The 14,587-nt window shown below is 34.7% G+C and overlaps 1 protein-coding gene across 15 annotated transcripts in view; it reads right to left on the reverse strand.

Annotated features, from left to right (window-relative positions):
- CAB39L (calcium binding protein 39 like) overlaps positions 1 to 14,587 on the reverse strand; it is a 112,281-nt gene that overhangs the window by 94,940 nt on the left and 2,754 nt on the right. For 6 of the 15 annotated variants that reach the window (XM_048215483.2, XM_048215475.2, XM_057308830.1 and 3 more), the window contains one exon: positions 4,360 to 4,433. The gene's annotated coding sequence lies outside the window, so the exon portion shown is untranslated. Of the gene's footprint in view, positions 1 to 4,359; positions 4,434 to 5,069; positions 5,223 to 14,587 lie in introns of all 15 variants that reach the window. The other 9 variants (XM_048215476.2, XM_026493250.4, XM_048215480.2 and 6 more) reach the window with 3 other exon arrangements.

Below are 14,587 nucleotides of genomic sequence, written 5' to 3' on the forward strand. Positions count from 1 at the left end.
TACAGATTTAGAAATTTGTACTAAACTAGACATGGCCCATCTCACGCTGCTAACTGATGTGAATTAAGATAGGTTTTCTCATGGTACAAAGAGATAGGGGGAGAAAGTAAGGTAACTCAAATAATGTGGAAACACTATAAATAATCTGAATACCATAAATTTAACTGTAACATTTACCACAGAAAACCAGTAGCTATGTATATCACCTAAAAAGACAAAATGGCTTCTAGGCCTGCATACCTTGGTTATAGCCTAATTGAAACTGTTACGTATCTATTTTAAAAGATGAATGTGTCATTCAGAAGAGACACTGGTTAGCCACTCGAACATATGGTGAGAGGAAAAGGTTAAATTTGACAGGGCCGATTGAAGTACACTCTAGGAGAGTTGTCTGGTACCACAGGGCCAGTGTATTTCTGCTATATAGGAAGGAGGTTAGTATAGAGATACCTGCCCGAGGTTATCTTTGCCTGATGTTATTAATTTAAACCTAATTAATAAATCCTGTTGTTCAATTTTTAGAATGTCTTATCTGTTCCCTTCATTTTCAGAGAATCTCTTGCTGCATCCACCACTTTGATATGCGTTCTGCCACTGTAAGTTAGTAATGTTTTCTAGAATTTTTAGTAAGTGGAATCAAATAATGTGTATTCTTTTTTATCTGGCTTCTTTTATGTATTGTAATTGTTCTGATACTCATCCACTCTGTTAGGAGTACAGCTGAGTAGAATTCCACTATATAGACAGACCATAACTTTGTCATTCATCTTCCCGTTGAGAACCACTTTGGAAAAACCTGGCAGCTTCTTAAAATGTAAAAAACTCACCTACCATATGATGCAACTATTCCACTCCTAGGTATTTATCAAGAAAAAAGAAAGCATATGTCCATACAAAGACTTGTACATGAATATTCATGGTATCTTTATCTGTAATAGCTTAAAATTAGAAACAGCTCATTTCCATCCATACGTGAATGAATAAATAAATGAATTGTGGTACAGCCATAAAATGACATATTACTCAGCAACAAAAAGGAATAAACGACTGATACATTCAACAACATATATGAATCTCAAAATCACTAAGCTGAGAAAAAGAAGACAAAAAATGAGTACTTATTTCTTGCCTTCTGTTTGTTTGTTCTTTTCCCTCATTTCATTATTTTCCTTCTCTGTTTTAAAAAGAAACACTCTAGGGGTGCCTGGCTGGTTCTGTTGGTAGAGCATGTGACCCTTGAGCTTGGGATTGTAAATTCAAGCCCCATGTTGGGTAGAAATTACTTAAAAATAAAATCTTTTTTTTTTTTTTTTAAAGAAACTGTCTTCTTTCATTGGTTACGTTTGAAATGCTTTTACCTTTGGTTCACACAGCACATGGACCTTAGAATACTGAAATTCTAATCAATCCCTCCTGACTTACATGCCACTGTAGGCCAGTACAATATTGTAGTTCTGCCTTGCTTGTTAACCACAAATTAGACATTACAGTAGTGCCCAGTTATCTGTAGGGGATATGTTCCAAGACCCTCAGTGGATGCCTGAAACCACAGACAGTACTGAACCCTACATATAGAGAGAGAGAGCTGAGATAGATATATATATATATCTCATATATATATATATTATATATTATACACACACACATACACACACACACACCCTTGAACAACATGGGGCTTGGAGAATGCAGGTGAAAATCCATGTATAACTTTTGACTTGCCAAAAATTTAACTACGAATGGCCTATTGTTGACTGGAAGCCTTACTGATAACATAAAGAACACATATGTTATACATTACAGGTGTTATATACTGTATTCTTACAATAAAGTGAGCTAGAAAAAAATGTTACTAAGAAAATCATAATTTAGAGAGAATACGTTTACTGCACTATACAAAATCTTCATATGAGTGAACCTACACAGTTTAAACCCATGCCGTTCAGGGGTCAATGTACTAGATTTTTTCTATACATACATACCTACCTATGATAAAGTTTAATTTATATATTAGGCGTAGTAAGAGATTAATAAAAATAACTAATAAAATAGAATAATTATAACAATATATTATATTGAAAGTTATGTGAACGTGATGTCTTTCTCTCTCAAAATATCTTATTGTACCGTACTCACTTCTCTTCTTGCAATGATGTGAGATAATAAAATGCCTACATGATCAGATGAAGTGAGGTGAATGATGTAGGTATTGTGACGTAGTTATTATGCCACTAATGACCTTCTGATGATACATCAGGAGGAGGACCATCTGCTTTTGGACTGTGGCTGACCACGGGTAACTGAAACCATGGAAGTGAAACCACAGATAAGAGGGAACTACTGTAGGGGTGCCTGGCTGGCTCAGTTAGTGGAGCGTGCAACTCTAAATCTTGGTGTTGTGAGTTTGAGCCCCATGTTGGATACAGAGATTACTAAAAATAAAAATCTTAAAAAAAAGGCAGGGGCGACATTACTATATTATTATTACTGTTTCCTTTCACCGATGTTGGCTTAGATTTACTCATGTTTTCTTTATTCCCTATTTCTTCTTTTATTTCATACCTTCCTTTTAGGAGCATTTTCCTCCTTGAAGTATACCATTTAGAACAATATTTTTTAAAGTGTGGGTTGTGACTTACTGGTTTCTCTATACTTGGCATTCTACAGCTGGACAACAGTAAGATGTATTTCTCTTTATTTACCCTGATTGGGATTCATTGGGTTCCTTAAATCTGACAATTGTGTCTTTCATCAATTCTGGCAAAATTTTAAAGGCAACTACAAATATTGCCTCATTCCTATTCCACGTTTTCTTTTTGGAACCATTGATTAGATCATCTCACTATCTTTTATTTTCAATAACTTTTTTCTCTATGGATGATCTTCGATGTAGTCTCTTTTTAACTGTGCCTCATATGCTGGTTTAACACACCATTTAAGTTCTATTATTATAATTTTAATTTCTGATATTCTAATTGGTTCTTATTTTTAATGTGCCTGGTCACTTTTAAGTTCTATTATTCTTTATATTTTAGAATCCCTCTTTTATTTATTAAACATTAAGTATTTATGTTATGTGTTGGGTATTTCTAATAGCAGAAATCTCTGTAGATCTATTTTAGTTGTTTATGGTTTCTGCTCTTTGCTCATAACATTTTGATTTTTTCCCCTTGCTATGTTCTGTGATTTTTGGGGGGGGGGGGTATCTTTACTGTCTTTTATTTTTATTTTTTTAATTTATTTTTTATTATTATGTTCAAGTAGCCAGCATATAGTATATCATAATCATAAGTTTCTGATGTAATGTTCAACGATTCATTAGTTGCATATAACACACAGCGCTCATCACCACACATGCCCTCCTTAATACCCAACACAGGTTACCCCATCCTCCTACCCCGCTCCCTTCGCTGAATGGAAAGAAATCAGAGAGGGAAATCAGAGAGGGAGACAAACCATGTTCTGTGATTTTTAAAAAATGAGTAAGAGCTTATTTGTTAGAATTTTAATGATGCTACTTGGACAACTGGGTTGGTAACTCCCTCCATGGAGGATTTTTAATTGTTTCTGCCACGTACTGAAAAGTGTTAGAGATCCAGGTCCATTTTAAATTAAAATTCTCCATTTGTGGGAGACCGTGAAAATAGGGACCAGAAAAATAGTATAAATTAAGGCCTCAAATCCAAGTGAATGTGAGCTGGTAACCAGGAATTAGTAGGAGAGATTTTATTTTATTTTAGTTAAGTTTACTTATTTATTTATTTTTTTTTAGCAATCTCTACACCCAATGTGGGGCTTGAACTCACACCCCCAAGCTTAAGAGTTGCATGCTCTTGTGACTGAGTCTGCCATGCCCCACTTAAGAGAGATTTTTAAACTCCACCCAGAGATGTCTGCCTCTCTATGATGGTCTCTGATGAGGCTCCCTACCCTTCGCAGAACTCAAGGGATTTTCTCAGTCCCCGTCCCTCTCCCTGCACAAGTTTCTATGCCAAAAGAAAGCCATGTACAACCCCAAAGTATTCAGTGACTTCAGCACTTATTTACCCCACAGGATATATACTCGTTCTGTTTCAAGCACCAAAAAGTTTGCTTTATTTTCTTATAGGTTCATCCATTCACAATAAAGGTTTTTAAATACTGAATCTAGTGTTTTAGATATTTGATGGAGGGAGGATTCAAGAACTCTTCTCTATCACACTGCCAGAAAAGGAAGTGTATTTACTCTTCCTGCAATTGCTCTGTGAAATTTAAATCAGGATATTATATTTATTCCTAATTTTATGTTAGTGTGTTACTGTAATCTATGAGTCTGGCAAGACCATTTATATTTTTGATTGAGTTGTTATATCAGCTTACCTTAGAAGTAGTATATCATCTGCAAATTTGTTTCAACTTTCTTAGCCTTCACCAGTCACTGATCAACACAGCTTCTGACAAAAAGAAAAGCTTCAAAATTAATTTTTAAATTTTTATAGCAAATCCAATATATTTTTTTACTGTTATCAGGTACACAGATTATAAATTAAATTTCCATCATTATCATATATAGATAAACTAAATTAAAACAGGAAAATCCCTCTACCCCAATTACTTCAAGTGCCAGAACTTTTAGAAAGTAGTGTTGAACTGAATGAAAATATTTTTTCATTGGGGAAACCAGTTGTAGTATGAAGGGGTGGCTTGGGTGACGAGAGCCCTAGCATCCCCAAAATCTCCATCAGCCCTCATCTTCCACAAGAGGAAACATAACTGATTTAAAGTAGTATCTTAAAGGCCAATTTTTATTAAAGAAAAAAAAAGCTGTGCAAAGCTTAGAAGAGCTTTTAAGTATCATAAAGGGAAGCTTTGAAGGATTTTTTTTTTTTTTTTTTGCTTTTCACAGCATCATGAAAACCCATGCCTACCAATGTTTTTCTTTTCTTCTTTGCCATACTTACAGTTTGTGTCTTTTACTAATTTCAGTCATTAATGGTAACTTTTGTCAAAATTTTTATCTCCAACATCAATATAAGGATATTTGTGTATGTGTGTTTACATTTCCCCATCAGAAATAAGAGAAAACTTACACTTCTCTCCTTTAGTGCATTGCTCTTGCATGAAGAAAATATAAACCACTGATTTAGGGTCTGCATATTTATGTATTTTCTGAGCAGCAACTACTGGTTTAAATAGAACACTTAGCTCCTGATGTTCTTTCTTCTCAATATTTGGTGTATATCCTGTAATGATGTAGTAGAAAAAGGACAGGCTCTGGAGTCACATAGATCTGGGTTTAAATCTCAACCTCTCACTCAGTAACAGTCTAATCTAAAGCAAATTACTTAACCTCTCTGAACCTCTTAAGAAAAAAATATCAGAGTCTCAATGGGTATCTGCAAGAGTCAAATGATATATGTAGTGCCAGACGCAGAGCCATATAACAGGTACTGTTATGTAGCTGTCCTGTGTATTTTGTACTTCACTCCCACTTTGCTCAATCGGTCAAAGAACTTTCCAGACTACATTTTCTTAATTTATAGCCTTGATGAACTTCTGTGGTTTTGTTCAACAATTACTGACATTTTGCAACATCTATTTTGCCCAACAATATACATAAAATACTTTAAAAATAGCAATATAACAATAATAATGTTGAATACACCCTGCTAAGAAAATACAGTCCCAAATCTAGGTTCTAGAATTACTAGAAATTGTTCCTTTTCTTGTATGGTTATGACACCAAAATGCTGTATAGTTATGTACATTTGCTTCTGTTCCTTTTTAGATTTTTCCTTTTGTTGTACTTTTTAAATTTAATTTTTGAATATGTAAACATACATGATTCAAAGATCAAACTATATAAATAAATTATAAGAAATATGTCTTCCATTGTTGGCACCTTTCTCATTCCCTTCTTCTACCTATAGATTACTAAATATATTATTCCACACTTTTGGTTTTTTCCCACTTCATAATATATTCTACAGATCATTCAATGTTGTTGGTACATGTAGAATTTCTACATTTTCTTTTATGATTTCTGGGGGTAAGAGTGACTTGGAAGGGGATGGAGATTATTCCACTGTTGGATGTACTTTAGTTACCTAGTCCCTTACTAATGAGCATTTAGGTCACTGCCAATCTTTTGCTAATACAAGTATAGCTGCTATGAGTAACTTTTTAGAAATGCCAGTTTATATTTTAAGTCAATGTGTCTTTAGAACAGATTCCAAGAAGTTAGGTGCCTGGGTCAACAAGTAAATGCATATCTAATTTTGTTGGATATTACCAAATTCTCTCTTAAGCTTTGTGTTTTTAAATCCCTACCAGCAATGCACCAAAATGCCTGTTTCCCCATAGCCTACAGAGTATTATTATGTAATTTTGGATTTTCGTGAGAAAGGCTTGAGTGTAGCTGTCATTTTTAGTGTAGCTTTATTATTTCTCTTTGTATGTCTTAAGTTAAACATCTTTCATAGGTCTGTCATCTGCATTTCTTTTTCTGTGAACTCTCATGTCTTTGGCCCATTTTCAGTTGGGTTGCTGGTCATTTGGTTTGACTTCTAAGTTAGCTTCATTAAGGAGATTAGCTCTTTGTGATGGAAGTTCAAGTATTTCTTCCTATCTTGTCACTGGTCTTTTTGCTTTGCTCATCTTGTAAATTTTTTTTAGTATATTGGCATTTATCATGGTTTTAATTTTTTCTGGGATGGAGTCATAGTGCTAAAATCCTTGACTCACAATTTCATTGACTTTAAATATGTTGTTCCATGGTTATTTTCTTTTTTATGTTGCTGTTGAGAAATTTGTTCCTAATGTCTTCTCTCTACCTGGAAGCCCAGAGGAATTTTTCATTATCTTCAACGTCCAATAGTTTTACTAAGATATGACTTGGATTGGACCATTCTAGAACAATTTTTACAGCACACAACAAGCCTTTTCAAAAGTGTAGATTTGAGTTTTCTGTTGCTTCCAGAATGTTTTCATGGATTGAAGTTTAAATATTAACTCTGCTATTGTTTTTCTCTTCTTAGGGACTCTAATTTTTACATATCATCTGTATCATTCTCTTTTTCTCTCTTTTTACCTTTCTTTGTTTAATTGCCATTCTTTTGGCTATCTTCAAGTCCTTCCTCAATATCTCTTATATTCAGTAAATCTATTCTCCCTTAGGTATCTTGGATATTAGCTTCATTGTGAAAGATGATTTTTTTTGTTGTTTTACTTCCTGAGCTCAGTAAATTTACCTTTCATATCTTCCTTTTTTTGTCCATTTATTTTGGGGTTCTGAATTTGTATTTGAGAACTTATTTCTGCAAACGCTTGTTTAAGGATATTTAATTCACGTAGGAGTATTATGCTGTGGTTTTCTTTAGCTCTGTAGTTGAATTTTGACTCTCATTTTATGTTTTCCACTTAATTTTTTAAAAAGATTTTATTTATTCATTTGTGAGATAGAACAAGCAGGGGGGAGGGGTGGAGGGAGAGAGAGAGAGAGAGAAGCAGACTCCTGCTGAGCAGGAAGCCCCAGGACTTGATCCCCAGGACCAGGAGATCATGACCTGAGCTGAAGGCAGATGCTAAACTGACTGAGCCACCCAGGGGCCCCTACTTATAGTAATTTTTTATGGATGTTGTGTGCCAGTATCTGCTCATTTTGAAGTGTTTTAATTTTCCTAAACCAGATAACAACAGCATATAGACAGGAGTGAGGGATTTGGAAAAATTACCGGATTTTTTAGTTCAACAGCACCTTCTATTGGTTTAATAAAATACAGTTGTTGTTGTTTTTTTTTTTTTACATATTGTATGATTTCATTTATATGATGTCCAGAATAGGTAAATACATAGAAATGGAAAGGGGTTGCCAGAATTTGAGAGAAGGGAGAGTAGGGTACAAGGAGAGTTACTGGGTACAGGCTTTCTCTGTAGGATAAGGAAAATTTTAGTTGAGAATACGCGATATAGTATTCTTTTTTTTTCATTTTATTTTTTTTATTTTAATGTTTTTTTATTATATTATGTTAGTCACCATACAGTACATCCCTGGTTTCTGATGTAAAGTTCCATGATTCATTAGTTGTGTATAACACCCAGTGCACCATGCAATACGTGCCCTCCTTACTACCCATCACCAGTCTATCCCATTCCCCCACCCACCTCCCCTCTGAAGCCCTCAGTTTGTTTCTCAGAGTCTCTCATGCTTCATTCCCCCTTCTGATTACCCCCCCTTTCTTTATCCCTTTCTTCTCCTACCGATCTTCCTAGTTCTTATGTTCCACAGATGAGAGAAACCATATGATAATTGTCTTTCTCTGCTTGACTTAATTCACTTAGCATTATCTCCTCCAGTGCTGTCCATGTTGCAGCAAATGTTGAGAACTCATTCTTTCTGATAGCTGAGTAATATTCCATTGTATATATGGACCACAGCTTCTTAATCCAGTCATCTGTTGAAGGGCATCTCGGCTCCTTCCACGATTTAGCTATTGTGGACAATGCTGCTATGAACACTGGGGTGCATATGGCCCTTCTCTTCACTACGTCTGTATCTTTGGGGTAAATACCCAGTAGTGCAATGGCTGGATCATAGGGTAGCTCAATTTTTAACTTTTTAAGGGACCTCCACACTGTTTTCCAGAGTGGCTGTACCAACTTGCATTCCCACCAACAATGTAGGAGGGACCCCCTTTCTCCACATCCTCTCCAACATTTGTTGTTTCTTGCCTTGTCAATTTTTGCCATTCTAACTGGCGTAAGGTGGTATCTCAGTGTGGTTTTGATTTGAATCTCCCTGATGGCTAAATCATAAAATGGGCATAAAATAGTTTTTTAAATCAATGATTCGTTTTTGGGCGAGAGTGGTGATATATCTTCTATTCATTTTCACCAAAATCACTAATTTCTACCATCTCTTCTTCCTCTTACCACCAAGCTTCCAGGTAAATGATGTCCCTTCCAAGTCATCCTCTTTTCTCAAAAGCAATACACCTTCCTGAGACTGTTCTTCCGTCCCATGCACTTTCAAGTTCTTTCCTTGTAACAGGTCTCAAACTTCTTAGTATTTTCCTCCCTAGGGTGGGGCTTTCACTTTCTGGAGTTATTTTATCTGCATTCTACTGACTCTACGTCCTGCTTCCCTCTTCTGTTTTAACAGTCTCAACCTTACTTGCCACTTTAGCATGGGTTCCAGAGCTCACTCTGCTGCATTTCAGTGTTTACTTCCCTCATACCCTTAATTGAAATTGTATTAGTTAGGCAAGGATGGTGGTGGTTTAATTTACTCTCTTTATAGATCTGTATGGTTTTTTAAAGAATGTATGGTAAGATCTGCATTTAGACATTTACCATAGTCCTATGGACACCTGAAGTCAGGTTGTTTCGTTATTTTTTATTTTAAAAATTATTTTCTAGTGCATGTGATCAAAAATTTGACTTTTTGTTTTTTGGAACTGAGGTTTTCTTTATGGTCTAATATAGAACAGATTTTTTTACACTGTCCCTTGTGCACCTGAAAAGATGTATTCTCCATTAGTGGACTCAAACTTTGATATAAATCTGGAAGATCTACCTTGCAATGTACTTAATGGTACTGATTTTGAGAGACATGTGTTAAAGTCCTCCATTAGCAGGTTTCTATTTCTCCTCACATCCTTTGTAGTTTTTACTTCATGAAAGCTGTCGATGTGCTGTTTGGTACACAGATATTTTTAAAAACCTTCATTGTGAATGCAGCCATTAGCTTATAAAATATCCTGTATTTTAATGCTTCTTGAACTAAATGCTGCCTTGTCTGATATCAAAATGATAACCCTGTCTTAAAATGTGCATTTATCTGATATATTTTGATTTTCCCTTATTATTTTAAATTGTTCATTAATTCCCTTTATTATTACTTTTTATAACTGTACCTTTTGTATACAGCAATCTGAAAATCTTTGTCATTAAGTAGAGCCCATATATATACTAATACATCTGATATTTTTGGTGTTATTGGTAACTTTTCATGTTTTATACATTTTGTGTATTTGTACGCACAAATACATATAGAAACTGTGTGCATATCACTGTGTGGTCTGTTTGCTCTTTTCTAAGGTGTTTATTTTAGTATTTAGGAAGCTTTTGTATCTTTTGTTCTTGGGGTTAACTCCGTAATATTATGTTTATGTAATACTCTTTATTCTCTTCCCTCCTTTAAAGATTCTATTAGTTCCCTGCTATTAGTAGTAACAAAATTAGCAATTTCCTCTATCCTTCCTTCTCCCCCACCATCCAGTTTTATTTTATTTATTTTTTTATTTACTCTCCCCTTCCTCTCCCATTTTTTGGTGAGTTCTATTATTTCTACATTGTCAAACTATTCACATATCATTCTATCACCATTATTCCCATCTTTTAAAGCCTTAGCCCTACATAAAATATATTCAATGTTTACCACCTGACCTGATGTTGAAGTTTCTCCAATCATTTCTTAGTTGTCTGAAATTTGTTCTCTAGAATATTCTTCAGGAAGGATTCATAGGACAACATTACTTGAGTTGTTTCATGTTTATAAATGTTTGTTGTGTCCTGACTTCTTGAAAGACAGTTTTATGAGATATGAAATATTTATTTCCTTGGATATTTAAAAAATGTTTTGTTCTTATCTGCCATAAAATGTTGCTGCTAAAAAAAAAAAAAAATCTAACCCAATTTGATTTTCTTTCCAAGTGGACTTGGTCTGTTTCCATGGAAGCAAAAAGAAAAATTTTCTTTCCCCTTATTTTTAAAATCTAACAATTCTACAAGAATACATCTTAAGTGTTAACTGTTCTGGATTGAATTCCCCAGATTCACAGTATGCCTTTCAATATCTATAAACATTATTTAGTGTTAAGTGCTCTTGAATTCAATTCTAATAGTTCTCTGTGCCATTGCTACAGTTTATTTTTTTATTGTGGTAAAACAACATAACATTTGCCATTTTAACCATTTTGAAGTATACAACCAAATGGCATAAAGTATATTCAAATGTTACGTAACCATCACCATTGTGCTTTGGTTTAACATTTGGGGAATTCCTTATATATACATTTTAGTTCTCTTTGCCTATCTTGTCGTTCTCTTCACTCCTTTAAAATCTGTTTGATTTTCTTCAATTTTCTCCTTTCTGTTCTCTATTTCACTCACTGCTTTCTGGGATGTATGGTCACTCTTGTTTTCTTTCTCACTTAATTATCATTTAAAAATATTCTTCTCCTAAATCTTTGGGTTCTGTCAGCTCTCACTTCACATCCCCGTACAGCCTAGTCATCTCATTTCTGAGCTCCTTTTATTTGTGTGGTTCTTTCAAGGGTGTCATCTTTTCCTTAATTTCCCTTCAGTTATTTTTAAGTATTCAGATTACTGTTTTCATCTGCTTCATGGTCACATTTTTTCTGGTGTGTTTCCATTATATCATGTAACGCTGTATGGCTCATTTTTATTTTTTCCTTAAAACAACTTAATATGTAGTTATAATATAGTCCATTGCCCCATGTATTTATGCTATCGTACTAGGAAGAGATCTGTTTTGTTTTACATTGTATGGATGTGTTGTGGTTTTTAAAAACCCATTCCCCAATTAAGAGACAGCTGGGTTGTTTCCAGTTTTTGGTGATTACAAATACAACTGCTATAAATATCAGAAAAGAAGTGATTATAGGTTTCATTTCACTTTTCATGAGAAAAGCATGTAATAGTCTTTGGGGATATGCAAATTAAAATCATAATGAAACACCATTACACATCCCATATAATGGCTAAAACTAAAACAAACAAACACAATCACTGGTGCCAACTGCTGGCAAGAAAGAGAAGCCAATGGAGCTTTCTTACCTTGCTAGTAAACTTCAACCTAGGAATGGGATTGCTAGGTCACATAATAAAGGTATGGTTAATTTGATAAAAAACTGTCCAACTGTCTTCCAAATGGCTGTGGTATTTGCATTCCCACCAGCATGATGTGAATCCTGTTGCTTTGCATCCTGGCCAGCACCTGATATTTTTTTCTTCCTTCCTCCCTTCCTTCCTTATTCTGGGGAATAAGGTGGGGGCATTCTAAGAGGTTGCATAGTGGTATCTCATTTCATTTCCTCAATTACTATTCTATACTTTTTTCATTTAACACAAAATGGTGACCTTTTTCCAATGTCATTAAATAGCCTGTATCACTAAACAGCTTTTGAAAATATTCCTTTTAACAGGCTGAAATATATTTATCATGATGGGTGTGTAATAATTTATAAAAACCATTCTTCTACCATTGGTTATTTTTTTAATCTCCAATTATTCCCAAGTATAAAATTACACTGTGATCATAAAGCTTTGACTCGATCTCCATTTCCACACAAGTTTCCTTACAAAGGGTCAAAGGGTATAGTTTTGTCTTGATGCACACTGACAAATTGCTTGTTTAAATGTTTATTTCTTTAATTACAAGTTAAACATTTTTCATGTAAACCATTTGTGCTTGTTCTTTTGTGATCATGAGTTCATGTCCTTTGCTCATTTTCTGTCAGGGTACTGACATTCTTATTTGTTGATTTATAGGAGATGGATACACTCTCCAAAGGTAAAGATACTGCTTTACATGTAAAGCAAGCTAGGCCCACCACTGACCTCCCCATCCAATTCTTTATCCTATTTGAAATATGAAATATACTTCAAATGAGCAAACGTGCATCCAAAACCAACTACATGCAAACTTGTTCATGACTCACGAAGGAGCCTTGCCTTCCATGGAATTATTTTGCTTGTCACAGCCTGCGAGAAACAAATATAAGATACGCTTAAATGGAGAATTTGAGAATACGGCAAGAAGAGGTTATGATTAAACTAAACCTGTCTATACTCCAAAGAGAAAGCTGAGCTAGGCATCAATTACTTTCAAAGGTAACTGCGGGCAGTGAGAACCTGTAGAGAGAGAAAAGGAAAGTACAAAGCAGTCCCTAGGTCTGCAAATAATGATATAGGCCACAGTCATATTATTTGAGGGTCACAAGCTACGCACCTTAATCCTCCCAAATCTAACTGTAGGAACCTAACAGAGTCATCAAACGTTCATGACAATCTTAGAGAAATGAAATTGTTACTTAAAGATTTTTTGGGATAACATAACTTAAAAAAAAATAAGGTAGAGAATAAAATCCTACTCCTACCACCACTTGCAAAGATTCTGTGCTTCCTACCTTGATACATTTTAGCCTTTAACTTAAACATGTGGCATAAAATGGCAGGAAGTGAAACAGCCATCTGGGTCCACAACATGGAGCTGCATGATGAGGTGGTAGAGTAACTTATCATTAGGAGCTTGGGGGCTTCTGACAATTTTTTGCAGCAAAGCTAACTGATCGCTCATATTTTTACTTAGTTTAGAAATTTTTTATTTTATTAAAAAATTTGGGGGGCCATGGAGTGTCTGGTTGGCGCAGTTGGTTAAGTGTCCGACTCTTGGTTTCGGTTCGGGTTGTGATCTTTAGGGTCTTGAGATCAAGCCCTGCATCCGGCTCCATGCTCGGCACGGAATCTGCCACTTAATTTTCTTTCTCCTTCTCCCTCTGACCCACCCGCTTGTGCTCTAAAAATAAGTAAATAAATGTAAAAAAAAGATTGGGGGAGGCACAATTATTTTTTAGGTTATCACAGCAGCCAAACCTGTATCTTAACTAATACAAACTCCAAGTTGAGAAGCAGGGGCTTTGTCAGTAATACAGCAGCATATAAAATGTTAAGAAAAAGACAGCCTAAGTTAGGCAGCAGCAATGAGTGTAGAAAAATGAAGAGCAAAGCCATTTTGGAGGGTGAAGCTACAGATTATACAGTTAGGTAACAGGGAGAGGTAAGAATTTGAAGTTTTAAATCTGAGCCACTCAGAAGATACCTATACCATTAATCAAGATAGGAAACACAAAAGATGGAGAGTTGCATACAAATTGAGTAGATCGAACTGTCCAAAAGGCTGTGAGAAATGAGTGTTAAGTGCTTAAAAGGGCATAGAATTAGGGCTTATCTGCACAAAAATTATAGTTTAAGTGGCAAGAACAAATGAGATTATTACAAAGCGAAAAGTCATAGTAAAGCGAAAATTATAGTGTTTCAATCCTGTCTTTTAATAAAAGCTACATATATAATACTTCAAACACTTTCTCTTTAAAGGAAATAATCTGAATGTCCCATGTGTTTATCTCACAAGCATTTTCTGTAGATAACGACATCCTCATGACTCAGGCAATCAATTTCATTGATTAACAAACCACCACGAACTGCAATGGTAAGTTTCATCTTCATACAGTTTTAAACTATTTTTTATTTTTAGTCAAATTGCTTAATTTATCCCCATGACAACTATATTTGTTAAAGACCGGAAAAGTGATGGCAAAATGCACTAATTAATGAGGAATATAGAAATATTTCTGAAAATTAATCTCAAAGTGTTCTCCAAAAGTAACATTTATTTATATGAACAAAATTACTACAAAGCACAGCAAAGTATTCCTAGTACTTCAAAAATAATTTTAAAAAGAGAAATTATTATATGCAAATTTGGTTTTCAGTTAATGAGGTGGGGAAAACCTATCAACTTTTA

This window comes from Ursus arctos, unplaced genomic scaffold (genome assembly GCF_023065955.2).
Source record: "Ursus arctos isolate Adak ecotype North America unplaced genomic scaffold, UrsArc2.0 scaffold_10, whole genome shotgun sequence".
NCBI lineage: Eukaryota > Metazoa > Chordata > Mammalia > Carnivora > Ursidae > Ursus > Ursus arctos.